The 15,855-nt window shown below is 41.2% G+C and overlaps 1 protein-coding gene across 6 annotated transcripts in view; it reads right to left on the bottom strand.

Annotated features, from left to right (window-relative positions):
• Positions 1-13,087, bottom strand: part of WIPF2 (WAS/WASL interacting protein family member 2) — a 38,953-nt gene extending 25,866 nt beyond the window's left edge. The window contains exons 1-2 of one of the 6 annotated variants that reach the window (XM_019747704.2): positions 12,902-13,087; positions 9,455-9,641 (exon numbers count right to left, since the gene is read on the bottom strand). The gene's annotated coding sequence lies outside the window, so the exon portion shown is untranslated. Of the gene's footprint in view, positions 1-7,938; positions 8,433-9,454; positions 9,642-12,576; positions 12,728-12,901 lie in introns of those variants that run through there. The other 5 variants (XM_074320670.1, XM_019747707.2, XM_019747702.2 and 2 more) reach the window with 5 other exon arrangements.
• Positions 13,088-15,855: the final 2,768 nt, after the last annotated feature.

Raw genomic sequence — 15,855 nt, 5'->3', positions numbered from 1 at the left:
ATTCTAAAATATCAATAATGCTAAGGTTGATAAACCCTGTTCTAGAAGGTGAACAAGACAAGTTTCTACACTCTTGGGGCTTACATTCTAGTGGAAGAGATAAACAAGGAAAACAAATATAATCTCAGTATCTCAGTTATTGATAAAAGAAATAAAAAAAAAACAGAGAATCATAAAGGGAGCGCACAGGAGTAGGGTGGAGTGCTGTTTCAGACAGGCTTGCAGGGAGAGGCTGCTGCCCAGGCTGGCTCTCCCTGAGCAGAGCAAGCCCTATGACCATCTGAGGGAAGAATAGCATTCCAAAAAGAATTAACAAATAGTGTGTAACCCGCCACACACAAACTGATGGGACTGAGCTTGATGTGTCAGAGAACTAGTAAGAAGGCCAGGGGAGCTAGAATACAGTGAGGAGAATGGTAGGAGATGAAATCTGAGGCCTTATAGGCCATACTCCAAATCCAACAGTAGCATCCTTCTCTGTCTCATATGCCTACAATACTAAAGTCTAAATGAACCAACAGTTTCACACCTGAAGGAAACCACAAATTCAATCAGTCATCTCATTAATCCCAGACTGCACTTGATCTCTTGGCTGAAGCACAGCTGGGGACCTATGTGCTAGCTGGAAGCCTTCCAGGATTAAGTCACCTGATGACAATCTGCCTGCCGGGCCACCTGCCCTTTAACTTCACTCCTGAAAAGCAGTACCGTATGGGGAGGCAGGAGCTCATTACCACAGCAGCATAATGGCATCCAGTTCCTAAACCACAGAACCCCAAACAGGAGAAGAGCCAGGAGCTACAGCAGACTGTTCACGTGCCACCCCACGAGACTAATGAACAGCAGGAGCCAAACAGGTTCCAATCACTACATGGGAACTAGTGTGAACACAGAATCATGAACATGTCTCCATGTGTTCAATATAGTAGAGGGTCTCAACTAAAGCATTTCTGGTTTAAAATACAAGGAAACAGACTAGAATAAGTTTCATGTTTTACATAGTTTACCACCCTCCCCATCCCCAAAGGCTTTAATTTCTATAATTTGAAAATAACCCACAGCCCTCTTATCTCAATGGAGAAGGTGCTACCTCCCCCTTGAAATTCAACTCAGACAAACCTCTGGTGAAACACATATCTATCAGGTGTAGAGATGGATTTAATTAAAATTCCAAGGTTATTCCATGAAGGAAAAAAATCAGTTTTCCAACTGCAAGCATTTTCCATCACGGAAAAGTCAACTATAAAACAAATCTGAATGATGTAACAAGTAAAAAAAAAAAAAAAAAATCACATACCCACCATGAATATTTATACTGAAAATCCTAGGACTTCTACAACTAAACCTGGATGTTTTACTCTTTAGATCAATGATTGTCCCTGTTACAAGCAGCACACAACCCCCCCTAATATGACTCTTTCCTCTTGTCCTAGATTATTTTTTAAAAGCCCTAAAAACATAAACTCAGGTGTCTACTTACTCATGTACTACTTGATGTGGCGGTAAATATTAGGTACCACACATTATTCCCAGATACAAGGCAGCCCAGGAGCCAAATCCACTCATCTAAAACAATGACAAATCAATAAGAATTCTCCTCTTGTGTTCAATTAAATAACCACAGCTGCAAAGAATGGTTTCATAAAAAGATAACTAATGCCAAGAGCAACTTAAATTAAATGTCTGAAAATCATCCAAAACAGACAACAGGGAATGACCTCACCAAACCTCCCCAGCCCCCACCACACCCCAAAGCAAAAAGGAAATGCTGTGGTCCTGTAAGCACTGAAGTATTGGGAAGGTGAGGGAATGTGTACAGAGAAGAGTCAACCGCGATAAATCAGTAGTAGTTCAAAGCAGTGCTTTAACACATAGCCAGTGGTCAACAATCAACGAGACAACAGGGGTTGAGATGTAGCACTGTGTTTGTGACTTCATTCCCCAAATCTGTCACTGGAACTTGTAAAAAAGGTATTCGAGCTGATTCTATAGAGCTGCTCTTAGAATATGAATCAGCGCTACTTCAGAGCCCACACATCGTGCTCTGCCTGTGTGTTAGCTGGTAAGAGCCGCCAAGACTTCCAAGAACCGAGAACTAGGGTACTACACTTGCTAGCTCCTACAACATCCTAAGACAGGTATTAGTTGGCTCCTGATGGCCAAGCACGTCACAGCAACCTTGGGGCAAACGCAAACATCTCATTCCTGAGGCCTTACAGAAAGCCAAAGCTTTTCTTCCTTCGTAGGCCTAGGGATCTGTAACACAAAAAGGAGAAGAGACTATGCCCTTTCAACTGTCGAGTAAAAAACAAACATCAAATCACAGTGCTTTAACATCGCCTAAAACAACGCTGCATATATCCAAGGTAGATCGTTAGTACATCTTTTTTCAAAGCCTGAGTCAATTTCCCATTTTACCAAAAAAACAAAATTTAACAGATTCTTGGATTTGGACAGTAAAATGATGCAGAAAGTAGCTCCATGTTCATAACTAATATTTCCTCCCCACCCACACAACCCAGGAACCAGTGGGTTTAGAAATGTTGGCTAAAAAAACAGAGTCACACAAGGCCAAAGTTATTACGATCAGCCAGCATTTAACTAGAGAAGACAGGAATTAATCAGATGAAGGGCACATTCTAATTTAGAAATCCAGACCAAAGCCAGACAGACTAAAACACAGTCTGAATACAAAAAGCAAAATTAGGGGAAGCCTAAGGAGTTCGCCTTGGAGAGGCTTGAGACAGCAATAAGTAGAAGACCCTTCTGAAACAGAGTTTCCAAACTTGCCTGAAGACACATCCTAGGGCATTTGTTAAAAAACAAACAAACAAACAAACAAACAAACAAACAAACATAAAAAGATTCCTGGGCCCTAACCCAGACCTTCTAAAATCATAAATTTTCCAGGAGAGAGAGATCTGGGGATCTGTACACTCAACAATTCCTGGTGTTAGGGAAGTTCTGGAAGACACTAAAAGAGTATTAGGAATCAACTACACAGATACCATCTGAATAGATAGCAGCAGGGGAAAACCGATGAGTATGTAGGTTAAACATGAAGATGCTGCATGCATTTACCAGTGTTCCCGCAGAAAATGCAGTTAAAATTATGCAAAGGGACTTTTTTTAAAAGGCATAAACAAGAAAGAAAGAAAGAAAAGAAAAGAAAAGAAAAGAAAAAGAAAGAAAGAAAGAAAGAAAGAAAGAAAGAAAGAGAAGAAGGAAGGAAGGAAGGAAGGAAGGAAGGAAGGAAGGAAGGAAGGAAGGAAATGGGAAAGGAGACAATAGCAGAAAGAGAAATGGCAATAAAATTTTGGAAGCTGGACAGCAGATGCACTAGTGATAAATAACTTCACAGAAGGGAAAAAAGCTAAACGCTTGCAGTGGAAAGAATTCCTACCACATAGTCTCTGAAAAAGCTCAGAAATGGTAGGCACTTAGTACCTGTGGACCAAGGAGAGTAGGAGGGGGCTAAAACAGGAGAATTGGTTGAAAGTCTGTATAAGACGTAGATTCCTCCTTACCAGGTGGAAGATTGGACAAATTGAATCAGAGGGTCGTTGAACCAAGGGACCAGTCACAGGTAAGGGCAGGAGTGCCAATCTGAAAATAGGTGGAGCAAATAAAAGCCTAACTTTTACTCTCCTCTCCCCATCTCTTCTCCCACTTGGCTCCAAAAACCCCTGCTGCTGGGCAGGAGACTATAGTCAGGAACCTGGAGGATCCTCTCTGAGGAAGCTGACCAGCCGCCAATTTACCCCAAAGTGGTGTCCATCACTGAACAAGCCAGGGCTCCACATTCAGAGCTTATTAGTGCCTCATTCTTAAAAATGAACAGCCAGCCAAGAATTGTGAGACACCTGAAGAAAACCTCTGACGTGAAAGACAGAAATCAAAGTAAACAAAACAGAATTCCTGGCAACATGCAAGAATATTTATATATAAAATTCTGAGAACACTAAAAAGAGCTCATGGAAGTTTAAAAAATTCATACTAGAAAATACAATACATAAAAATGCAATAGCAAACATGGAAGAAAACACTAAGGAAATCTCAAAATTAACGAATTTAAAAAAAGGAAAATTTGCAAGGAGAAAAAAAATTAGAGGACCAGTCTAGTACCATGTTTCCCTGAAAATAAGACCCAGACGGACCATCAGCTCTAAAGCGTCTTTTGGAGCAAAAATTAATATAAGAGCCAGTCTTATTTTACTATAATGTAAGACCTGGTCTTACATAATATAACGTAAGACCGGGTTTTACATTAATTTTTGCTCCAAAAGACGCATTAGAGCTGATTGTCTGGCTAGGTCTTATTTTTGGGGAAACAGGGTAGGAGTTTCACCATCTGGATAACAGAGGTTCCCAGAAAGAGAGAGGAGAGAAATAATTATCAAAGGATGAATACATCAAAGATATAATACAAGAAAACTTTGCAGGATAGATAGGAATAAGCGTTAGACTGAAAAGGGACACAGAATGACAAACATAATGAATTTTAAAATAGCCACACCAAGGCACAACATGACTGTATTTCAGAATGAGGGGTAAAGACAAAACCTGAACACCTTTCAGGGAAAAAAACACAACCATACAAAGAATCCAGAATCAGAACAGTACCAAACTTCACAATACCACTATTGAAAGTCAGAAGACCACAAAGCAAGGCTGAAAATTTCCATAACGATGATCTCAAACATAATACATTATATCTAATCAAAGTACCAACTGGTGTGAGGGTGGGAAGGAGACGATTCAGATACATACGTCCTCAAAAACTGCACCCCCTCTCATGGACTCTTTTTCATCAAGCCTCTGAGAGAGGCTCTACTACTGTATTTGAATGTATTGAAGAGAGATTTACACTTCTGCCCGAGTTCAGGGATGAATTAGTGATTGATACTTAGCAAAAGCAAAAAAAAAAAGAGAGAAAGAAAAGAAGAAGGAAGGAGAAAGGAAGAAAAACAATGACAATTATTATATTTAGGGAAAAATAAGGAATATAATCATAGTAATATAGTTATTATATCAGATGTTAATTTATTTCCCCCCGCGGCCCCCCCCCCCCGCCCGACTTCTTCTGCCTCCTCCCTGCCCCCTCCAGGCTTGTTTCTCAGTCTAGTTGTGTAGGACACAGTTCCCTGGCCCATGCTGGTATTATGAGCCTTGCACTCCCCCGGCTGAGGCAGTCGGTCCCCAGCTCACAGCAACTCTCGCCAACCTCCAGCTGCTCATGGCAGCCCAGCTCCAGGGAGAGCTGTTGTTCACAGTCTTAGCTGTAGAGGGCGCAGCTCATTGGCCCATGTGGGAATCGAACCAATGACCTCAGCGTTAGGAGCAGCACGCTCCAACCACCCGAACTACCCGGACGGCACAATTTTTTCTTTTTTTTTAAAATAACATTCACCACTACTCCCTTCGGACTCATGGGGTGGCAGGTGGGACGAGGCTAAAGGCCTGGGAACTACATTCCCAGAATCCCATCAATGGGGTTGTGGTTTAAATTCTGAGAATACTAGTCATTCACTCAAGATCTGGAAGATCTTAAGAAAAGTAGATGCCACTACTGCTCTTCCCATAGCAATGAGTAGGTGTGTGGCTTCCGACAGATGACAGACATGAGTTTTGCAGCAGTTTCCAACATCCTGCTAATTGCGTGCTTTGGTGTTTAAGGCAGCCAAGATCATTAACGATAGCAGTTTTTTTACAAATCCCTGTAACGTGGCTTTCCCTGACCAATGCTCCCATGGCCTTTCAATGGTTTTGTAGACATCCAATATCCGCTTTGAAATACCAAGAATAGTTTTTCTAATTGAATCCTGATCTATAATATAAAAACATACAAAATGTTGATTTAATCAAGATTATGATATCTCTGTTATTAGGCAAATGGCAGGAAGGGTTGAGGGTGGATAGCAGCATAAGAATGCAAAAATCATCTGCCACAGTAGAAATTCAATAGATAATATCTAAGAATGGAAAAATCAAGAAATAACACTATAAGCATACTATGTAGAAACATGAAGATAATACACATCAGGAAAAAAACACTAAAGCAGTACAAGTGAGGACAAACAAGGAGAAATGGAGCAGCAATTTGTTTTAAGACTTGTGATACTATTTGACTCTTTCAACTATGTATGCTTACTATTTTGATTTAAAAAAACATTTAATTATGAAAAACCAAAAAATCCTAACACTGTATATAAGCAAAACCGAGCTTCAGACTGACCAAACTTTTTTTTAAAATGTCAATCAATACTCGATCAAAACAGGGCCAAACAAACAAAAAAATCAGCTTAAGCAACTTTACTTACCAACGTAGTTAAGGACAATAGAAAATCCCCAAAACACAAAATATTGAAAAGGCCATCATGCTTGATTCTAGAGCCTGTGTCTTGAATTCAGCTCGAATGGAAGCGGGCTACCTAATGTGACCTAAATCTGCCACAGCCTGGGTGTAACCAAACAATGTTCTCCACCCCACAGCTTACTCTACACCTCAGGTCAAATATGTGAGGAACTTGCGGGTCACTGTTAAGAAATCATGACCAAAATTAATCGTAAAGGTAAGCACAAAAATAGAGGGATAAATCTTAAAATCTTAAAAAACCTTAGCTCCTTTATAGGTCTTGTTTTCAATTTAATGCAACTAACTGAAAAACAGAAACAAACATCTGTTGTCAAACATCTTTAGAAGTTCTAATAAACTGTTAATTAGATAAAAAGGGAGATTACAAAGTGAACTGAAACCCAGTCATTTATGACAAAAACAGCTCTTCTCACTCTAGGCTAGCCATATCTCATATTACTAGCCCTCAACATCCATGTGCCATCCTTCATTTGCACACCCAAAACACAAAAGTAGAAAAGCGCATACAAAGAATAGTCAGAAGTAAACCCAGTGATAAGTCTCCAGTATGAAAAGGCCTAAAAGAAAACGTAAAACAGATGCTCCATGAAATGCTGATCCAGACTTCACATGGAGAGAAGTGTCATGCCTCATTTCAAAGATAATATATTAAGTCCCAACTCACCACAGAGAATCTAATAACAAAGCTGTGACTTTCACTGTCGAGGAGTCTCTTTTCTCTCACTCTAATACCCTTAAGCCATGATATACACAGATGCTCCTTGCTGAAATGCTAGAAAAATTTGCCCATTTTCATTTCTTGATCACTAGTGATGGACTGCTAAACCAAGAGTCTACTTTAAGTTATGAAAACAGGGCAAGCTGATCCAATTTCACAAGAAAGGTACTAAATCAAACAGGCCCATCTGGGCTTTAAGTAGGAGTACTGTGATTTCTGAACAAAAGTCAATATACTGAGAGATAAAAATGCTTTCATGCTTTTTTATAGTGGCCCTTGGGCTACTGATTCATTTGCATGCCCAACAAGAGTTATGTGAGACGTTCAGACATACGGCCTAGATGATGGGGATGAGAATATTATATTCACCAGTTCATAAGAACATCTGTGTTCTCTCTCTAGCCCCATGAGGCTTACAATAAAGAGTCAATATTCCCTGGAAATAAATGGGTTTTCTGTTTCCTAAATAGCAGGTCTGGCAAACTAACAATCCATAATCCCCATAATCTAAGAATTGCTCCCCAACAATCACTCATCTCTATACTAATTCCTAAGACCCTAAAATTTTAAGACCTAATCCAGCCACACAAGTTTAATTTGCAAGACCTAGAAGAAATCAAGACAAAAACAACAGGCTTTGTCCAGGGAAGTTCTTATAGAGCACATGCCACTATATCAGCATCAGATTTATTTATGACACTGATGGTTTTAGCATCAACACTAGCCAACTAATATCTGTGGAAAGAACTGACAGAAAAAAATCTCTACTGTAAAGGTTGAACTCAAAATTCACTATGTTATTTATCTCATTTTTTTAGAGAGCTCACACTCTCTGAAGTCTTACCTCCTCTCTGTTTCTCAGACACGCTGGAACTTTCTTCAATTCTTCAAAATATCCATATTCTTTCCCTGCTCAGGACCTTCACCTATGCCATTTCCTCCACCTAGAATAGTCTTCTGTCCTCCCTTCATTCTTTAGGTTTCAGCCTTAAAAGTCAATTCCACAGGGACCTTCCTTGACTGCCCTTCTTCCCAATCAACCTGGGTTAGGCTTCCAAATAGTTCTCTCCACAGTATTTATAGTGAAAGCAATTAATTGTTTGTTGAATGGATTCTTCCCCACCAGACCAGAACTGTGTGAATGCAACGAATGAGTCAGTTTTGCTCACTGCTATGTCTCCAGTACCTAACACAGTGCTTGGCACACAGGAGCTCAAAAATTCTTGTCAAATAAATGAATTAACAGAGAAAAAAAAAAAAAATCAGCTTCAGCAACTCTACTTATAATTTACCCTACAGTTATTGTCACACATATAAAGGGCCAAATATATATTATTATTCACTGGACCACAGTTTACACTAGCAAAAGACCAGAAACATTTAAAATACCTACCAATATAGAGCAGGTACCAAATCTCTTCATTGCTTATATGGAATGACTGCCAAAATAAGTTAAAAAGTAGAGAGTACTAACAGTGTGCTACACGTGTTTAAAAAATACAAACCAAGAAATATATATATTTGCTTTATAAGTACGTGGTATCTCTGCAAAGGATCGTAAGAAACTGATAATACTAGTTGCCTCTGAGAAGATGAATTGGATGAGTAGACAGCAGACTACGAGCAGAAGGCAGACGATTCACTGTATACCCTTTTCACTTTTTGAATTTTGAACCATGTGAACATATTATCTATTTTAAAAATAAAAGTTTCTAAAGACACTCCTGTCCTTATTTCTAATACAGTGACAGAAAGAGAACAAACACCTCATACTTGGATCTTTGACGATAAACATCTTGTCTACTAGCTGAACACTGGGAGGACAGAAGTAGAAAGAAGGAAAACTCACTTATCCACAAATCTTGGACAGCTTGCCCCATACTAGATTGAATCATTCTAGAAGAAAATTCCATGTTTTGTTTAAACCAGTTGTCCCAATCTGGACAAATGGACAATGTTTTCACAGTCAGAAGGGATTATTAGGAGGAAAACAAAAGGGGGATTATTGGATTCAGCATTTCTATAAGCAAATATAGTAGAGTGATGAATTTGTACTGAAGAAATATCATAAATACTGACTAAAAACAAATTATTTTCATTTAGGGGCCTCAAAATCTTAATGGAGCTTAATTTGAATCCACAGAGTTTAAGAAACTAAAATTTTTTTGAAAACCAATTATAAGAATGGGGAGGAAAGCTACACACATTCCTCAGAAATACAGATTTGCCAAACTTCAAGACACTTTTCAGGAAAGAAAGATCCAAGACTTGATTAAACACAACTCCAATAATCGTCTTTGTTATCAAGACCCTGGACCAGATTTAAAGTCTTTGGATCTAAACCTGTAAGTTTCCCAAACCTGCATATCAGGAACAGAATACTCTAGACTAATGATGGCAGGAGAAAGCCGAATCCAGGACCACCAACAAGAGGGTCTGTCTCGGGGTTTCCAGTGTTAGCAGGGCCACCGTCATATGCTATAAGAAATGATCTTCAGAATCCATCCCAAGACCTATTGGAGAGAGATATCTTCAACTAATTATCCCCTGAAAGACAAAAGGGTATTTATTTACTAAGCAGAACCCACTGAAAAGGGTGTTTACTAAGTAGCACTAAGTATTTAGTACAGCCATTCTAAATTGTTAGAGCTTTGCCTAGCCTAAATGACAAGTTAGAAGCCAATTCCTGGCTCTCTACTTTGATAATACATTTGCCTCCACAAGCCCTTTCCACACATTAAGCCAAAATCTTAAGAGATCTAAGACTGACACAGGCATTAGAGCAAATGTATCACCTTTTCCCCCTACCAACATTGTTTTTCTCCATAAAGTTCTATTCAGCCTTTTAAATACCCTTCTATAATATACTAAGAAATGGTCATGGATTTAGCCTATGGCTCCCCAGGCTCAAAGGCTTGGAAGTGAAAGTGGGGCCTAAGAAAAGTGTCTGAAATACTCTCTCAATGCCCTGGACTTTCAAAGCTAGACAAAGGCAATGATTCTGCATTTAATCACCAGATGAATTAAAAAACAGATTTGAATTTAGAAGAAACATAAAGGAGTGCAAAAACATTCACGAAAGAGTACTGCCTCTACTTCCTTGCAGGGCAGCTCTCAGGATCTGCCAATGAGCCTCATTTTGACACGGAACACCCCATCTACTCTAATCCGGGGCATATCCCTCAAGAGACAGTCAACCGGAATTCTGCCAACTTCTGCTCTGGAGTTGTGTGAAGAACAGTAGCAACAAGAGCCTACTTTGAGAAGGAGATCAACAATCACACTCAAGAAGAAAAGAACTTATTTGGCAAAGGGAAGCATGTTGCCAAAATGTTCGTCACAGCTTCAAGGTCCCGGTTTGTGTTTCTGCAACTATTCTTTGCTTTGACAGAGTCCATTCTCTGGCCCAGGAAGCCCAGCTCAGCTTCTGTCACACGCCCCATTTGAAGCAATCAAGAAGCCTTTCAATTTGGTGGTATCAAACTGTGACACACACAAGATGTCCACCAGCGACTAAAAAGGAGGAAAAAATATGTAATTTGCCGTTTGCACTTAGGACCGGCTCACATGGAGCAATGGAAAAACATAATAGGATAGAAACAAACGGAAAATCATGGTTAAACAAGCAGGCTCTATATACCAAAGCCTCCCCACAACTCTGAGCCTCTGTAACTTATTTCAAAACCTTCTTAAAAACAAACCAAAGAGACACACTGCAGTCTTTTTGAAATTACAGCAAAATATTAAGCAGGTTTATACTCCAAAGTAAGTGTATGTACTTCAGAGCCTGCAGCTCTGCAGAATTACTTCAAGAGCAACAGGAAAACAGACTCAAGTAGACCTGGTTAGTCTCCCAAAGGGCCCAAGAAGTCAAGAAAGAACATCTGAAAATTTTCCCTTCAAAAGGAACAGGACTCTTCTCCTCCCTTCTTAAAAATAAAAACTTGAAAACTCCAACATTCTCAACACCCTCCCCCTTCCCTGCGTTTCACCTTTGTGCTGACATCACATAACTAATCAGTACCAACTAAGGTAAACACTACTCTGATATCAAGTGTGAGGTAGAATTAGAAACTGCCCTCTCTTAAGCAAATCCACGTCAGACTTCAGAAATGCCCAGACTTTCAGGAACACTAAGCTAAGTAAGTTCACCTATGGGCAAAGTATTTAAGGTATCATGCCCAAAGGAAAAGCTAGAACAGGTGAGATTTCAAAGAATTAACAATAAAGAAGTTAAAATTGTCCACATGCACACTCGTCCCCACCAACTGGCAACAGGGCCAAAGTGACCGGATCCAAGTATAAATGCTCAATTGTCTAAAATATTATTTTTAGTATTTTAAAACTCATATTTTAAAATTTTCAAAGAGTTCATGAGGAAAATCAATGCTTATCAAGAGTAAAGTAATGGAAATTGTGTTCTTAAATTTTTTTAAAGAGCAAAATACTCTGGTGGCTAGACTGAATTCTCTCGCATTCTCCTGCAACAGACTTCATTCACCCCTAACTCTAACTTCCCGTCTTTATCTTAATGGCAGCCAATACAATGTAACACAATAATATGAAATTTTTGGCCACTGAAAGTTGACGTTAAGAAAGGTTAAAAAACCGGACATGTATCAAATCAAAACCAACTCTTCTCTAGCACAAAAAATGCAGCAAGGCTGAAAGGAAGAAACTGAGAAAGACATGTCTTCTAAATATCAGTATCTCAATCTTGTTTTCAGAGGTTACTTCTTCGCATCCACTTTAAACATCCCATTTGGTTAACACAATCTTTTAGAGGTAGCGAAGGGCCAAACCTATATCTCAAAAGTGAAAAAAATGAGACAGTTTAATGACTTGCCCCACCGTTACTCAGTTAAGTCCACAGGTGGGCTAGAACAGGCCTTATTCCCTCAGGTTCTCTTGTAAAATGAGAGAAGTCACCAGAAACGTTCAGTAAGTAAGTCCTTCAGAAACAGAAACTGTACGGCAAGAATAACAGCATGAAAAAGGAGGTCGATCCTAGGGGAGCCCAAAGCAGGAACAGATGATTGAAACCCCTTTAAAAATATGAATTCCAGCAAACACCAGGTCTTCCCCTCATCCCAGTGTTATCTTTACAAAAGTTTCCTTCCTGATCAGTAACTCAACAACACACACTGCCCACGTTTAACACTTTAAGATTTCTACCTTCACACCACTCCGATCTGAACCCTCAACTCTAGGTTGTGGCCATGCCCATTTCTCAATCCAACCTCTAACTCAATTCTGATTTCTTCTCAACTAACGCTCTCAAGATTCCCTCTAGTGTAAGCAGTTTCCCGAGTCATCCTCTCAACCATTGGTTTTCACTCCAGTCAGTCCCCAAAATGTAACATTGGCCTCCTCACCTGGAGCATCCAGTTAATTACCTGTTCCCAACAAGTCCTCCCTCCCCATCTCTCTTTTTGCGCACGGTTACCTCTCGTTCCTCACTCCGAGTGACCGTCTTACTCACCTTCCCCAATCTTTCAGGATCCCTTATTTCCTGCCTCTCAATAACCTTCCTCCCCATTTTCAGTCAGCGAACGCCCCACACCAACTCCCGACCACTCCTCCCTACTTAGATTTGCCACGCTCCCTCCTCCAGGTTCTTCAGACCCAGACCCAGTTCTCCCCTCCCCTCAGGCCCCGCCCCAAGGACCCCTCTCTCCCTCAGGCCCCTCCTCCAATACCTCGCTCTCCTCAAGCCCCGCCCCAATCCCCCTCCCCCGGATCTCCCTCCCACTCAGGTCCGCAGGTCATCTCAGCTACGGACCCAGCCTTCCTGGCCTCTTTCTGACCTGGCCGCAGCGGCTCTAGGAGCGAATCCTCCGCCACCTCCGCCCCGGCTTCGTCCAGCTCTGCTCGGCCCCTGCCCGGCAAGCTCCCTTTCTCGCCGCCGCCGCCCCTTTTGCCAACCCGGAAATGGATCTGCTCCCACCGTCCCCAGCGTCCACGAACAAAATGGAGGCGGGGGGGAAAGGAGCAAGGAGCAGGGAGCGAAGAGACATTACACGCATGCGCCCCTGGAAAGCCCGCCCCTGCCGGTGCACGCAAAGACGGAAGCGGTCCGGTAGCCACCATCTTGAGAAGGTCGCAAGAAGTCCACCTACCAGCTATTATAAAAGCAGGATTTGCAACTTTGGCTGCAATTGTAATCACCTGGGAAGACTTAAGTAATAGTGATGCCTGAGTTTCATCTCAGAGATTCTGATTTAATTGATCTGGGATACGGCCTAGGCATCGAGACTTTTAAAACTGAGCAGATGATTGTAATGTTCAGGTGGAGAATCACTGAGCTAAACAGGGTCTTGAATATACCTTTTTCGTCTTTATTCCACCACGCTCTACACACACACACACCCCATAAATGTCCTTCCCTAATTTTGAGTTAAGGAATAACCTGCCTCAGTCAACCTTGCAAGGGCCCGGTAGTCAAGCTCCGGTTGTCATAGCAACAGAGAGGCAGGCCCGCTGCTAACAAGTCATCATGAACGTCATCTTACCCACCTGACCTGAACGCCCGCAAGCACTGGTCTCCCCTTTCCAGGGTTGGAGGTTCCCCAGCTTCTATGGCTGGAGGATGGTACTACGGATTCTTCTAGCTGCTTGGGTCACGAAGAGGAATCTTGTGCCCTCCCTGGCGGGGCTGCTGTTAACTCCGTTTCAGCTGACTAAGGATTCCTCCATAGCCCACCCATAAAAGTGCCTTTCCACTGCAGCCAACCCCGTTGCCTTGTATCCTCAAAATGCTCTTTAGCTCTCTCTGTCATCGTTCTTTGCACTGACTTGGTTCCCACTACTTAACTACCAGTGTGCCCTTGGGCCTCAGCTACCCTATCTGTAAAATGGGGCTAATAGTTCCTGTGCCGACCGTTTCATAGGGTTGTTGGAAGGCTCAAGTCAGGTAATGAGTGGGAAAGCATGTGATAAACCAGAAGTTATTCTTTTTGTTTTCCTTCTGTTCTGCCATGAGTAGTGCTGAGCACCGCCCACTAGTCAAGTAAATGTCACCGCATTCATTGAGTACCTGCTGTGGGCCAGGCACTGGGCTAGACACCAGGAGGTGGCTGCAGAAGTGACTACGACAGAGCCTCTGCCCTCAGGGAACTCGCTGTGTGGTGGGCAGATTGGCATGTAAACAGCTAGCTGAGATAAAAGTCAGCATGTGATTAGTGCCATGGGGACATATGGGCTCTGGGACATCAGGCAAAGGCGTGATTAATTCCTGCCAAAGAATGAGAGAAGGTTTCGTAAACTGTTTTAAACTCAGCTTTGAAGGATGAATACAATTTTGTTATTAATCAGAGAAGGCAAGGAACACATTCCAGACATAGGGAATCAGTGAGTGCAAAGATAAAGATTTTCAGGTATATAGTCCTGCTTGCCTGAAGTCAGGGTGATTGCGCCAGGGAGATGGTGGGTCTAAACTCCAAGGTCTTCAACCTCATTTTCATTCTGTCCCCTCCTAGCTCACTATACACTGTGCAGACCTGCTTTCTATCACTGCAACACAAAATGGTCTCTCAAGACCTTTATATTGGCTGTACCTGGCCTCTTCCTTGTTTTTCTGGCCTTCGCTCAAATGTCCCCTCCTCAGAGGGCATTCCCTGCCCACCATAACTAATGTAAACCCCATTCTCTATAACATCACTCCATGATAATGGCAGCCATTGGGGTGGAATACAGGGGCATCTCACCCAGACCTGGGGAGATAGGCGTGGGCTTCATAAAGAAAGTAACATCTAAGTGAAGCCCAATGGGTAAGTAGCAATTAGTCAGGGGCAGAGGGGAGGGAAAGCATATCAAGGCAGAGGGAGAGTATGTGCAAAACAAGAAGAATCATGGCACATTCTAAAAAACTGAAAGCATTTTGATGTGGTTAGAGCTAGAATTATGGGAGAGGCAAGAAATTAGGTTGAAGAAGTAATCATAACATCTGTCATTTATTAGCCCTTACCATGTGCCAGGCATTGTCATAGCTCACTTAATCCTCACGATACCTTTCGGAGGTGGATATTATTACTCCCATTTTACAGATGAAGAAACTGAGACACAGCAAGATTAACTATCTTGCCCCAAATCACACACCTACCAAGTAGCAGAACTGCCTCCAGGGTCTATGCGTGTCAAATGGCCCTGCACTCTACCGGACCCAATGTCCCTTTATTATAACAACTATATTGTAACTCAACTTTACTATCCCAAAGTGAAATCAACACATAAGATAATATCTGATTTCAAAAAACATGATTTCAAAAAACAAATCAATATAATGCCTTGACCATAAAGAAGACAAATAAGAGGAGAGCATTTCGATATGCCAATGCTCAGGCACCACTACACTGGAAGATCTATTGTACAGTAGATGCGTGCACTCATTCCTAGAATCATTAAGAATGTGACAGGAACAAGTGCAGACTGAACTAGGGGTGCTGTATTGGGCTGCATTGTCATTTGTGATAATGGTTTTCCAAAATGGTGGACAACTCTTGTTAAAGTTCTGAACAACACAATGGTTGTATTCTTAGAAAAAAACAGATTATATTAACTATGTGTAAAAAATATTTCATGTTTGTACTTTCCTTTTCTGACAACATGATAGGCTAAGTACCTCGGAAACCTTCTCTCTAAAAACAATTAAAAATCCTACATAAAAACATTTTTAAAATCTTAAATTCCTTAATGAAAAAGTAAGGAATTTTCAAAGCAAAACAAAGTAAATGAAGGCAGGGGACACACAGAGAAGTAAGTG

Source organism: Rhinolophus sinicus, linkage group LG15 (assembly GCF_036562045.2).
Source record: "Rhinolophus sinicus isolate RSC01 linkage group LG15, ASM3656204v1, whole genome shotgun sequence".
In the NCBI taxonomy this organism is placed as follows: domain Eukaryota; kingdom Metazoa; phylum Chordata; class Mammalia; order Chiroptera; family Rhinolophidae; genus Rhinolophus; species Rhinolophus sinicus.
This window is presented reverse-complemented; position numbering and strand designations above follow the sequence as displayed.